Consider the following 207-nt stretch of genomic DNA (forward strand, 5'->3'; position numbering starts at 1 on the left):
GCTAACTTTTAAGTGCTGCTTTAAAGGTCTAACACACAAAATGTGTGGATAGTTAAAAGTTGCATTTCCCCCTATCCCCTCCCCCCTCTATATTGTACTAAACTAATGAAATATAATAATAATATTATAATAATAATAAAAAATTTCAACCTATTTATGTATTAATTTGGATAAACTTTTTTTTTTTTATATAAAATAAAAAAAAAT

The sequence above is a fragment of the Cryptosporidium andersoni genome (assembly GCF_001865355.1).
Source record: "Cryptosporidium andersoni isolate 30847 chromosome Unknown contig_140, whole genome shotgun sequence".
Taxonomy (NCBI): Eukaryota; Apicomplexa; class Conoidasida; order Eucoccidiorida; family Cryptosporidiidae; genus Cryptosporidium; species Cryptosporidium andersoni.